Below are 13,985 nucleotides of genomic sequence, written 5' to 3'. Positions count from 1 at the left end.
CTACCAGTCTTAACAAGGTTGAGAAATCCTACCTATAAGTTTACATTCTGGGGTTTTTTTTTCTATGCTATAAAATCATAAAAATTCTCTCACATCACAGAAAAGCATTCCAAAATCCCATATATATTGATGTTTGTCTATTGCATGACTATGTATCATTTCCATGTTGCCAGAAATAGTTTCCAGTTTTTCACTATGTAAATAAGGCTGGGATAACATCCTCGTGTATAAACCTTTGCCTGCACCACTGAAACATTTTCTAGGGTACATTCTAAAAGAGGAGTCAAAGAACATGAATTACTAGGTGGAAAGCAGACTAGCTACATGGCAGGAGTGGAAGACAGCAATCAGTGGATGGTACCCTAGGCCTTCCCTCAGGAACATGGATCAGGAGTCAGTCAATCATCCAACATATATTTGCTGAGTAGCTATTTCACTCCAGGCATTATGCTCCATGCCATCCTCCATGCTGGCTGTACAGTGTGGACAAAAACAGACATGGGTCCTGTCCACATGGGAAATACTATGTATCAGATGGCCACCCAGAGAGATGGAGACAGGTTTTTATTGAACAATGGTCAACTGATGAAAGGAGAGGTTCCCCATAAAGCTAAAAGGCAAAATCTAACTGAGAAAAACCTTTGTGATCTATATGGAAAATATAAGGCCAATATACTTCTTATACAATTATAATCCTGTCATATCATGACTGGTATGCCATCATTAAAAATGATGCAAAAAAAATGCATGGAGGCACAGAAAGATGTCAGGATAGGTTTTAAAAATCAAAAGGCAGGACTTTCCTGGTGGCTTAGTGGTTAAGCAGTTGTCAGTGTTGTGGTTCAGGTCACTGATGTGGCGCAGGTTTGATCCTGGCCTGGGAATTCCTACATGCCTTGGGTACCACCCAAAAAAAAAAAAATCAAAAGGCAGATTTCAAAGAGTATATAGAATGTGATTTTTATTTAAGGAAAATTAAAATTGGCAGAAGAATAAACATTAAAATTTTGACAGTGCATTCTCTAGCAGTGGGATTATAATTGATGTTTATTTTCTTATTTGCATTTTCAAAATCTATAACAAACTTGCATTATAATTTTAAGCAGAGGAGTTTCTGTCATGGTGCAGTGGAAACGAATCCAATTAGAAATCATGAGGTTGCAGATTCCATCCCTGGCCTCGCTCAGTGGGTTAAAGGATCCAGCATTGCTGTGAGCTGTGGTGTAGGTGGCAAACTCCACTCAGATCTGATGTTGTAGTGGCTGTGGTATAGGCCAGCAGCTGTAGCTCCAATTGGACCCCTAGCCTGGGAATCTCCATATGCCACTGGTACAGACCTGAAAAGCAAATAATAATAATAATAGCAATAATAATAATTTTAGGCAGAAAAGAGAAACAAGATTTTTGAATGTTTTAAAAGCTACTGCAGATAAGGTGCCCTGTCTCTGCCAAACTAGCTTCTCCTTATCTCTGTGTTCCTAGTTCCAGGATCCTGTTTATTTTGCTTTTGTATTTTACTCATTGATGTTACCTAGCTCTCTCATTTCATGATTCTTTGAGACTTAAGCCTATTCAATGGTTTGTTAAATTTCAAATATTGAATTTTACAGTTTTAGAAGTTCCATTTGGTTATTTTTTATAGTTTTGGTTTCTCTATCAATATTTTCCTATCATTTCCTTCAATATGAGCATACTTTCCTTTATAGCTGAGTATCACCATAACAGCTGCTTTAAAATCATTATCTGGTCATCTCAGGGTCAGCCTTTATTGATTATCTTTTCTCTTGAAAATGGATCACATTTTTCTTTTCTTGTACGTCAAATAACTTTGAATTTCATTGTGAACATTATGTTATAAAGACCCTGGATTATGTTATATTCCCCTACAGAGTGCTGATTTTTGTGGTTGTTGTTTTGTCAGGTAGTTAACTTGGTTGGGCTCAAAATTCAAACAATGTCTTAGGGCGAGAAGCTCAAAGATCAGTTCATTTCTTTATCTTTACCTGATCTGTGTGTATTCTGTCTCATATACACATACAAATGTGTGAATTAGAGGTCTGCCAGAGATTTGTATAGAGTTTATAAAGATCTCTTCTCTCTGGCTCTCATCTTTCCAGAATTTCCCCCTCACTTTCCTGTGGCTGTGATGGCTCTCAACTCTGTCCTTTGGATTTTCAGACTAGAAATACTGCAGGTTTTCTACTGAAATTTTAGACACCCGCAAATGTGCCAACTGTAATATGTTGAAAGCTGTAAAAAGAATGAGAAACTCACCCTATTCCATTCCCTTCTTTTGGGTCTTGACTCCCCTCCAGAATCTGTCTGCTTTATTTATTCTCCAGTGCTTCGGGTAAGTTTTTTCATTTATTTTATTATTTTATTTTATTTTATATCATGTTATTTTTATGCTATTTATTTTTTATTTTATTTATTTTACTATTTTATCTTATTTTATTTTATTTTAATTTTATTTTATTTTTCATCCAGAGGTTCATAGCTGCAGTGTGCAGGAGGGCCAATCTAGTTGGAGTTTTACTTGGGCATATCATAAGTAGATTTTCACTGTGACTCAGTCTCCTGGTTTCAGTATTCAGTAGCCCCTTCCTGGTGAGGAGTCACCACAGCCAAGAGGATGTGCCATTCAGAGCATCCCTTCCTCCTGGGAAATGTCTCAGCAATTTATGGCATCTGCCTTCTGATCAGATTCTGGATAGGGCTGGGCACCCTTTGCCTTGGTACTCCAGAGACTGCCCAGTAGGTCTGACCCTTAAGTGGCACCCACAGCTGGACAGGCAGCAGAACTTAAGGTACATTTTTCCCAATCATCTTAGTGGTTGCAGATCCCTGAGCTTTGAGGATGAATTTATTTTCAAAAGCTGTTAAAAGCCACTTGAAGAAAACAGCATTGGCTTTGGACCAAGGCCAGAGAGTCTCCTTCTTCAGTGGGCACTCTGACCATCTGCCAGCTGCCCCCCTCTCCACCACTCAGAGAGTCTTTGGAGCCAAGGGAACATGGTCACACAGAGTCTGTGACATCTCACCTTTCCAAACAAGGCTCGCAGGACCCAGAACCCAAAATTCTCTGGCCGAATGGTCTCAACTCACTTCCAGGAACTGCATGGACCTCTTGCCTGGATGTGGAAGGCCAAATACCAGCCCTCCAAAAATGTTCATTTAAAATAAAATTTAATAGTTGAACAAGAAAGACATAAGCCAAATGTAGAGAAACATTTAAATTAGAACAGGGGAGCAATACTCAGAGTGAGCAGGGAGCCAGAAAGGATTTGAAATATGGTGGAGATGGCACATGTCCCTTTTGAAAAGAACAGAGCAGTAAAGCGTGTGGACATGGACACTGGGCAGAGTCTGCATTAAAGCCCCACTCCACCATGTAACCTCTCTGTGGTTCAATTTCCTCATCCATAAAGTGGAGCTGCTATTGTCCTTTCCTCTTTGGGTAGCCATGAAGACTGCATTAATTATTATGTATAAAGCAATTTATAATGTGCCCAGCATGTGGTAATTGCTCAAAAAAGATGAGCAATTTTTATTAGCTACTCCCAACAAGAAAATAGAAGCTCAGAAATGCCCGGGGCAGGGAGGGATGGTGTGGGAAAGACGCAATCCAAAAATAAAATATGTCATGATTTTAAGCAATTGGTAATGTGTATGAAAGAAGAATTCACTTGAAATTGATTCTGGGGACATTTTCCTTGAGGGCCTTGAATTAGAAAAGAAGAAAATGCCATCCTAGCACATTACGTGGTTCTACTTCCTTAATGATAAGTATGTAAACTCTGTTTATTGGAGATCAAAAGATAACTGCAGAAAGTTGAGGGAAGGAAAACATGTTTATGAAGCTCAAATGCATATAACACATCAAAATAAGAACAGGAAGAGGCTGGAGGTTGTATAACCCACAACGAGAAGTCAGTAGAAATCAATGCATTGAGAAGTAACCACATAAATCTATCTTTAGAAGTGTAGGGAGACCATTAGAAGAACTAAAAACAGAACCATTTAAAGCAGTAGATGCCAGGTGGCTTTCTGAAGATGGGAAGGCAACTAATAGCATTTAGTTTACTTAGTATTTCTCCAATAACAATCTCTGGTCCCTATGGCATCCTCGGGGGCAGGCGACATCAAATCTCAGCACACTTATCTTGGCCCCATCATTTTCCCAGAACTCAGTATTTTCAGCTGCCATGTGGTGACAACAAGGCTGCCTACCTACTCAGGTGACTATGAACCTCTCTATTCTCCAAGGATTTGTTGGATCTGGGTTTTGAAGGAATTCAGCTTCCAGCAGGGCCATTCCCTGTTTAGTTCCAAATCAGAAATTGAAGTGGATACATTCACACGGCAGATTATAAATGCACGCAGCTTGCTGGCCAAAGAGCTCAGATCTCCCTGGCAGTTGGAGCTCATACCAGCTGTCAGCCAGGGTCGGGCCCCATGGGGCTCAGTGAGATTTGCTTCTCCTGACTCTGACCAGATGAGCTGGCTTGCCATGCTCTAACATCCTGTGACAACTTTAGTTTTTCCCCACTTGCTTTTGTACTGATTTCACAGGATACTAAACATGCTTAATAAAGTTGTCTCATCCATCCAGCTGGTGCTCAGCGCATGACACTACTTCCAAATCGCTTGTATTCTCAGGAAATAAGAATAACACTTTGAGTACCAGATGCTACACTAGCAAATCGTTTTCACATATATATACATGGACATATATATATATATCTCCATATATATTTACATATTATATATTCATAAATGTTTTATATATGCTGCTCAATTAATCTACCGTTGCCCTTTGGTAGATGTAAATCAAAGGAGGATCAAATCAGTGTTCCCACTGTGGCTCAGCAGGTTAAGAAACCGACTAGTATCCATGAGGATGCAGATTGGATCCCTGGCCCCACTCAGTGTGTTAAGGATCTGGTGTTGCCATGGCTTTGGCTCCAATTCAGCCCCTAGCCTGGGAACTTCCACATGCCATGGATGCAGACCTAAAAAAAAAGACCAAAAAAAAAATATATATATATATATACAAATTTCTAAGATATAGTACAGTAAGAAAAATATGAACTAGCTCATTCATAATTTTATACTGACTACATGATGAAATGATGATATTCTAGATATATTGGATTAAATAAAATGTTAACTAAAATTAATTTCCGCAGTATGGAGGCCCATCAGAAAACCAAGAATAGGAGTTCCCGTCTTGGCACAGTGGTTAACGAATCCAACTAGGAACCATGAGGTCGCGGGTTCGGTCCCTGGCCTTGCTCAGTGGGTTAACGATCTGGCGTGGCCATGAGCTGTGGTGTAGGTTGCAGATGCGACTCGGATCCAGCGTTGCTGTGGCTCTGGCATAGGCCAGTGGCTACAGCTCCGATTGGACCCCTAGCCTGGGAATCTCCATATGCCGCAGGAGCGGCCCAAGAAATGGCAAAAAGACAAAAAAAAAAAAAAAGAAAGAAAGGAAAAGAAAAAAAAACAGGAATAGAGTTACCATATGATCCAGCAATCCCACTCCTGAGCATAACCATAATCTGGAGGAAATCATAATTCAAAAAGACAAAAAAAAAAAAGATACATACACCCCTATGTTTGTAGCAGCACTTCACAATAGCCAAGACATGGAAACAACATAAATGGCTATAGAGATAAATGGATAAAGAAAATATAGTACATATACACATTGGAATACTATTCAGCCATAAAAAAGAATGAAATAATGCCATTTGCAGCAACATGGATGCAACGAGAAATTCTCACACTAAGTGAAGTAAGTCAGACAGAGAAAGACAAATAATATGTAATAACACTTATATGTGGAATCTAAAGTGGCGCAAATGAACCCAACTACAAAAAGAAATAGACTCACAGACATAAAGTACAGACTTATGGTTGCCAAGGGGGAGTGGAGTGGGAGGTTGAGGTTAGCAGGTGTAAGCTATTATATATAGAATGGATAAACAACAAGCTCTTACTATATAGCAGAGAGAAATATATTAAATGTCCGGCGATAAACCATAATGGAAAAGAATATTTTAAAAGAGCATATAGATTCAGATATATAACTGAATCACTCTGCTGAACAGCCGAAATGAACACATTAGAAATGACTTATACCTCAAAAATAAACAAATAAAATTAATTTCACCTGTTTTTTTTTTGGTTTTGTTTGTTTGTTTGTTTGTTTTTTAGGGCCACACTGTGGCATATGGAATTTCTTAGGCTACGGGTCGAATTGGAGCTGCAGCTACTGGTCTATGCCGCAGCCACAGCAACACCAAATCCGAGCCGCTTCTGGGACCAATACCACAGCTCACAGCAGCACCAGATCCTTAACCCACTGAACGGGGCCAGGGATCAAAACCACCTCCTCATGGAGGCTGGTCAGGTTCATTACCACTGAGCCACAACAGGAATTCCCTCTTTCTGTTTTTTCAATGTAACTATTAGAAACTGTTTAACTCTATATATAGCTTATGCTATAGAATTTGATCTGTCCATTGGACAGAGCCAAGCTAGACTAGTCGCTGAACAGAGACATCTGCGGGTCAATAGAAAAAACACTGGTGGAGATCGAGTGCTCTTGTGGTGAAGCAGGTTAAGGATCCAGCGTTGTCTCTGCAGCAGCTTGAGTCGATGCTATGGCACAGATTCTGTTCCCAGCCCAGGAACTTCTATATGCCATGAGTGCGCCTCCCCCCCCCAAAAAAAAAATATACTGGTGGAGAAGTCAGGAGACCCTAGTTAAAGTCCTAGATGTCCTAGGTTTGACATCATCTAGCTGTGTGGCCTTAAGCAAACCTCTTACCTTCTCTGAGCATCGGCTTCCCCCAATGAGGGACTGGATCAGAGTATTTCAATGAGTCCTTCCACCCTGACAGTCTAAGTAGTACCAGCAACTCTCTCAGCTCTTGGTACTTACATCTTTGGCTTGTGGGAATTTCTCAGCTGGGAGTTCTATCTGCCCCATCTTGATCATAAATTCCTTGAGGACAGAACAACAGTAAATGATCACCTGTCTATCCTCCAACCCCCATCTCACTGCACTGTAGCAAGCATGTAGTGGGCACTTACTAAGAACTTGTTGGGGGTTTGGCACTTGTTTAGAGTCTATTATTAACAGCTCTTGCTTTTTTTCTCTTCCTCTCTCCATTTCCCCTCCTGCCATCAGAATTTCCCCAAAAACTCACATATTACAATTCCAAGAAGCGTGAAATGAGAGTAGTTTGGCAAAACTTTAAGCAATTTCTTGTCCCCTGATATGCAGTGGTGAAGTGAAAAGCTGAAGGGTGGGTGTCACCTTCTAGCCCAGGACATGAGATCCTACTGGGACCATCAGAGGTTGCAGAAGTGTACAAACAAGTGGACAACGTTTTGTTCTGAGTCTGCTTTCACCCATGTTGAACAGGCCTCCCGAGTCACATTTGTCCATTATATAACTAATCTGATTAAAGTTAAAATGCAAGTGAATTTGCTTCGTGAGCAGTTCCTCTAGTTTCCGCTGTTGACTAAGTCCTGAATTTAATTACATCACGAATTGCCTGAGAACAGTGCAGCGCCTTGACAATCTTTTTTTATTATTATTACTCAATAAATTTATCACACCTGTATTGATGATCCTGATAGTTGGTTTCCTCATGGCACAGAGCAAATTGAAGAAGGTCAAAAAATCAAAAAACAAAACAAAACAACTTTGCTGTCAACAGAGTTCAACGTAAGCCTGAAAAGCAGTCATCGACAGAATTTGGGCTGAGTGACGTCTTCATTTAGAGCGAACAGAAACCAAACACATAGGATCTGGGGCATTTAATTCTCTCTGATGTAGGTTGCAATTATAATGCCCTGTTCAGTTGACCTGCGGAATCTCATTTCAAAAATGGGTCTTGAGCTCAAAAATGAGTCTGTGAGTCAGACTGCCCTAGGTATTTCAGTCTATAGTCTAATGAAAGGGAAAAAATGAACAAATGAACAAATAAATAATAAGATCAATTCCACTCCTAGGTATATGTCCAAAACAACAGAAAACAAAGACTCAAACAGAAATTTATACACTTCATGGCAGCATTATCCACAATGGCCAAAAAGGAGAAACAACCAAAGTGTCCATCAACCGATGAATGGATAAACCAGATGTAGTATATACAGACAATGGCGTATAATTTATCCTTTAAATGGAATGGAATTCCTACACATGCTACCGCATGAATGAATCCTAAAAGCCAGACACCAAAGGACAAATGTTATATCATTCCACTTACATGAGGCACTTAGAAATGCACAAGTTCCTAAGAGACAAAAAGTGAGATAGAGGCTACCAAGGGCTGAGAGGAGGAGGAAAGGGGAAGTTATTGTTTAATAGGTGTAGAGTTTCTGTTGGGGATGATACAAAGCTCTGGAAATAGACAGTGGTGGTGGTTATACCACACTATAAAGGTACAAGGCCACTGCATTCCACTCTTAAACGTGGTAAAAATAGCAAATTTTATGTTATGTATATGTTACCACAATGAAAAAAAATCAATTAAAAAAACCCCAAGAGGAGTTCTCACTGGGGCTCAGCAGGTTAAGAATCCAACATCACTGGGGGAAAAATGTAATTGTAATGTATACATGTAAGGATAACCTGAACCCCTTGCTGTACAGTGGGAAAAAAATAATAATAAATAATTTAAAAATAAATAAATAAATAAATAAATTATAAGCATGTAAAAAAAAAAAAAGAATCCAACATCATGTGCTTGAGGATGCGGATTTGATCCCTGGCCTCACTCCGTGGGTTTAAGAGTCCGGTGCTGCCACAAGCTGTGGCGTGGGTTGCAGATGCAGCTCAGATCCGGTGTTGCTGTGGCTGTGGCAGATGGAGGCCAGGAGTTGCAGCTCCAAATTGACCCCTAGCCCGGGAACTTCCACACGCATCAAGTGCACTCCCAAAAAGAAAAAGGAAAAAGAAAAAAAAACAATTTCAGATAGTAAGCTGTGAATGGGGTGAGGTGACAGATGAAGAGTGAGGATGGGGCTATTTTAGGTTGCATTATCAAGGCAAGTCTTTTTGAGAAGCTGACGTTTGAACGGAGACTTGAAATGTGAGAGGGGGCAGCCCTGTAGAGAATGTTCCAGGGGAAGGATATTGCAGGCAGAGGCAACAGGCAGGGAGGGGCTCTCTGGCAGATGAAAGAGCCCAGTGGAGCAGACCTGTCCAAAAATATTCATATTTAATGTTTAACTGAATCAATTTGCTGTACAGCAGAAATTAACAAAACATGGTAAATCAACTATACGTCAATAAAAAATGTTCATATTTACATGGTTCATAATAGCTAAAACCTGAACAACTCTGTTGTCCATCACCAGTTAAAATGGATACATTATAGATTTTTGTTTTGTTTTGTTTTTCCTTTTTAGGGCCACACCCACGGCATATGGAGGTTCCCAGGCTAGGGGTCCAATAGAAGCTACAACTCCTGCCAGGCTACACCAGAGCCACAGCAATGCCAGATCCAAGCTGTGTCTGTGACCTACACCACAGCTCATGGCAACGGTACCTAGTCGGATTCATTTCCACTGCACCACAATGGGAACACCAAAATACGAATAATTTTTGAAACACATGCTAATTTGTAATTATCCTGCCATGGTTTCTATTCACTAGGTATACAATTAATGATGAAATACTTGCTGGTGATCTATGAATGATGTGTATTGTCAGAATGCCAGATCCTTAACCCATGAGTGAGGCCAGAGATCAAACCGACAACCTCATGGTTCATAGTCAGATTCATTTCCACTGCACTATGACAGGAACTCCCATTATAGGTTTATACAGTCACACAACAAAATACTATACAGCAAATTAGTCAGGACTATACACAGTCACATGGACCAATCTCACAAACACACGTTATCAAAAAACATGTCCAGTGAGACTCTATTCTTATAGAATTAAAAATAAACATAATTACATTGTCAGAGGGCAGAGGGAATGAAAAGTGTCCACTGAACCGAGAAGTTATCTTAAGACTGAAAAACAAGGCAGGCAGCTCCACGGACGCAACGGATCCATTTATTATACGGTAAATTACTCACGGGGTGGGATCAGGCAGATGACAATCTGCAAGCATTTGCAGGTGCGCTCTGCAGCCTCAAGGGGCCATTTGGCCACAAATGCAGAAGCTCAATGTGGGATCTCAGTTCCCACAGCAGGGATCAAACCCAGGCTGCAGGAGTGAAAGCACCAAGTCCTAACCCCTAGATCACCAGGGAGCTCCCCAGAGAATATTTTTTTTAGTTAACCTAGGGTAGAGGGATACGTGCTTGGAAACACACAGTGTATTTCTCAATCAGGATTTAGGAATGAGTAACTAGTCTCCCAGGCACTGGGAATATGTCAGAGAAGGTCTTCGTTGTTTGAAGACTAACAGAGTTTAGCGGCCGCCTGGACCTAACAATCATTAAATATTATCTATTAAGTCTTTGACGACAGAGAAGAGATTTACTACACAGTACAGTCCTAGGTGGGGTCAGTGGAAGGACAGGAGGAGCTGAGCGCCCAAGATGGTGTCAGTTATGCCAACAGCCAGACACATACATATGTAGTAAAACTATAAAGTAAAGCCCAATGGGACTTAATCAAACTGACGAGCTTTTGCACAGCAAAGGAAACCATAAAAAAAAAAAAAAAGACAACTTACAGAATGGGAGAAAATAGTTTCAAACGATGCACCTGACAAGGGCTTAATCTCTAAACTATATAAACAATTTATACAACTCAACAGTGAAAAAGCCAACAACCCAATGAACAAATGGGCAAAAGACCTGAACAGACATTTCTCCAAAGAAGATATACAGATGGCCAACAAGTACATGAAAAAATGCTCAACATCCCTGATTATTAGAGAAATGCAAATCAAAACTACTATGAGGTACCACCTCACAACAGTCAGAGTGGCCATCATTAAGAAATCCACAAATATGGAGTTCCCGTCGTGGCGCAGTGGTTAATGAATCCAACTAGGAACCATGAGGTTGCGGGTTCGGTCCCTGCCCTTGCTCAGTGGGTTAATGATCCAGCGTTTCCGTGAGCTGTAGTGTAGGTTGCAGACGCGGCTCGGATCCTGCGTTGCTGTGGCTCTGGCGTAGGCCAGTGGCTACAGCTCCAATTCGACCCCTAGCCTGGGAACCTCCATATGCCGCGGGAGCGGCCCAAAGAAATAGCAAAAAGACAAAAAAAAAAAGAAAAGAAAAAAGAAATCCACAAATAACAAATGCTGGAGAGGGTGTGGAGATAAGGGAACCCTCCTACACTGTTGGTGGGAATGTAAATTGGTATAAACACTATGGAAAACAGTATGGAGGTACCTTAGCAAACTACACATACAACTACTATATGACCCAGCAATCCCACTCTTGGGCATATATCTGGACAAAACTTTCCTTGAAAAAACACATGCACCTGCATGTTCATTGAAGCGCTATTCACAATAGCCAAGACATGGAAACAACCTAAATGTCCAACACAGATGAATGGATTAGAAAGATGTGGTATATATACACAATTGAATACTACTCAGCCATAAAAAGAACAAAATAATGCCATTTGCAACAGCATGGATGGAACCAGAGACTCTCAGAAAGAGAAAGTCAGAAAGAGAAAGACAAATATCATATGATATCACTTATATCTGGAATCTAACATATGGCACAAATGAACCTTTCCACAGAAAAGAAAATCATGGACTTGGAGAAGAGACTTGTGATGGCCAAGAGGGAGGAGAAGGGAGAGGGATGGACTGGGAATTTGGGGTTAATAGATGCAAACTATTGCCTTTGGAATGGATAAGCAATGAGATCCTACTGTATAGCACTGGGAACTATATCTAGTCACTTTTGATGGAGCATGATAATATGAGAAGAAAGAATGTATATATGTATGTGTGACTGGGTCACCTTGCTGTACAGTAGAAAATTGACAGAACACTGTAAACCAGCTATAGTGGGAAAAAAATCATTAAAATTTTTAAAAAATTAAGTAAAGCCAAGGTTGTATTATTATAAAAAACAGGATAGTAGTTATCTGGGGTGGGAGGAGGGGAGATGATGGAATTGTGGGAGTTTCCATTGTGGCTCAGCAGGTTAAGAACTCGAAAGATGCATGAAGATGCAGGTCCATGAAGATGCGGGTTTGATCCCTGGCCTTGCTCAGTGGGTTAAGGATCTGGCATTGCTGTGGCTGTGGCATAGGCCAGCAGCTGCAGCTTCAATTCAACCCCTAGCCCGGGAACTTCCATATGCCACAGGTGCAGCCCCCAAAAGAAAAAAGTTTAAAAATGGAATCATGACGGTGGAGAAGATATGCTAGGACTTGCAGGGTGTTTACACTGTTCTAAGTCTTGACCTTGGAGTGGGATAATACACCACTGTCCTCTTTATAACAATTAGTTAAAATATATCTATGTGTACTTTTTATATAAGTAAGAGTCTGGAGAAAGATATGTAACAAATGCCTAACTTAGTATTAAGATTCAAAATATACAAAGAATTACCAAAATCAAAAGAAAAAGACAAACGTATTAGTCAGGAGACAGCAAACACACAGCAATTTGCACAGGGAAAGCTTAATGTAAAGAATTGTTATTGGATAATAGGGGACGGATAATAATTAACGACTAAGGTGTAAAGAGAATTCAAAGGAATGAAGCAATAGCAAATACAGGGATCAGGCATTACCTGCAGGACTCTGGTAGAGCACTCAGGGAAAGAGAGAATCTGGAAAAGATTCAGACCTCATTAGAGAAGATGCTGCTGCCCTGGATGGAGGAGAAGTTTTCTAAGATCCCGCAGGCCAGGGCTGGCGAGCCGAAAACTGCCCACTTGGGTGACAACAAAACTCACTGGGAAACCACGCATTGGGGAAGAAGAGCTGGGAGGCCACTCAGTGGGTGCCCGCAGAACTCACTTAGAAGATGCCCACAGGGGGCCCCTGAAACTCAGTGGGAAGCCGCCCACAGTGACTCTAAAATGTGAGCATCACTGATTTTCCCACATCCCGGTCACTACACACTGCTGGCTGCCCCATGTCACAGGAGCAAGAAAAGAACACAGAGATCATGGAAAGCCCCCTTCCTCCAGGAGTGTCCCCTGAGCGTGCTCTACAGACAAGGCCTAACGTCATGCCAGCCAGCAAAGGAAGAAATACTCACAGGGTCCAGGGTAACTGTCCCAAAGCAGGGCGATGAAGGGTAGGTAGCTTCAATGCTGAGACACAGTGACTTGTTAACTGGCACCACAAACAATAACCCAGACTGTCCTTCGAAGGATAGAAGAGAAACCAGTAAAACTGCTACCTCCAGGGAGAAGTTCAACAGGCAGGAAGGTAAAGCTGCATGTTTCACAGGGGCAGACCCAGGGGAACTGCCAGGAGTGAGATGCCCCCAAAGAAATCTGCCCAAGAGTGTTTCCTGCCCGAAGCCCAATGACATCAGCAGAAAGAGGCTGGATTTTAAGACCATCAAGCAGAAATAGGGTGGGCAGCCAGAGGAGGCGTCTTCCACTCTACAGAACTGTGGGGTGGGGTCCCCAGAAAGAAGACCTCCAAAACATCCACAAAATCATCCTTTATGGGACAGTCATCCTTCGACTTCCACCACATCCGAGGCACTAACACCAGATTATCACTGACGCTACCAAGAAAGACCTTTCCCTCCCCCTGCCCCAGTCCTAGAGGGACCAATAGTGGCCAGGAGGGGGGAAGGAAGGAAAGGGAAATTTTATTTGTTTATTTATCTATCCATCTATTTATTTGCCACACCTGCGGCATGCATAAATTCCCAGACCAGGGATGGGACCCTCGCCACGGCTGAGACCTGAGCCACAACACCTGATCCTTAACTGCTAGGCCACCAGGGAGCTCCCAAAAGGGAAACTTTTAAGTTGGATGAGAGTCTGAAGTTTTGATATCAGAC

This window comes from Phacochoerus africanus, chromosome 8, assembly GCF_016906955.1.
Source record: "Phacochoerus africanus isolate WHEZ1 chromosome 8, ROS_Pafr_v1, whole genome shotgun sequence".
Taxonomy (NCBI): Eukaryota; Metazoa; Chordata; class Mammalia; order Artiodactyla; family Suidae; genus Phacochoerus; species Phacochoerus africanus.
Note: the sequence above shows the minus strand (reverse complement) of the source record.